Raw genomic sequence first — 264 nt, 5'->3', positions numbered from 1 at the left:
AACTGGAGGGAACATACCTCAACATAATTAAAGCCATATATAACAAACCCACACCCAGCGTCATTTGAAATGGAGAGAAACTGGAAGCATTCCCATTGAAATCAGGAACCAAACAAGGCTGTTCACTATCTCCACTTCTCTTTAACATAGTGTTTGAAACTCTTGCGAGAGCAGTAAGACAAGAACAGGAAGTTAAAGGAGTAACAATTGGAAAAGAAGAGATGAAATTATCCCTTTTTGCAGATGATATGATATCTAAGAGAT

Source organism: Nannospalax galili, unplaced genomic scaffold (genome assembly GCF_000622305.1).
Source record: "Nannospalax galili isolate Female #2095 unplaced genomic scaffold, S.galili_v1.0 scaffold471, whole genome shotgun sequence".
Classification (NCBI taxonomy): Eukaryota; Metazoa; Chordata; class Mammalia; order Rodentia; family Spalacidae; genus Nannospalax; species Nannospalax galili.
The sequence above is the reverse complement of the archived record's forward strand: the minus strand, read 5'-3'. Positions refer to the sequence as shown.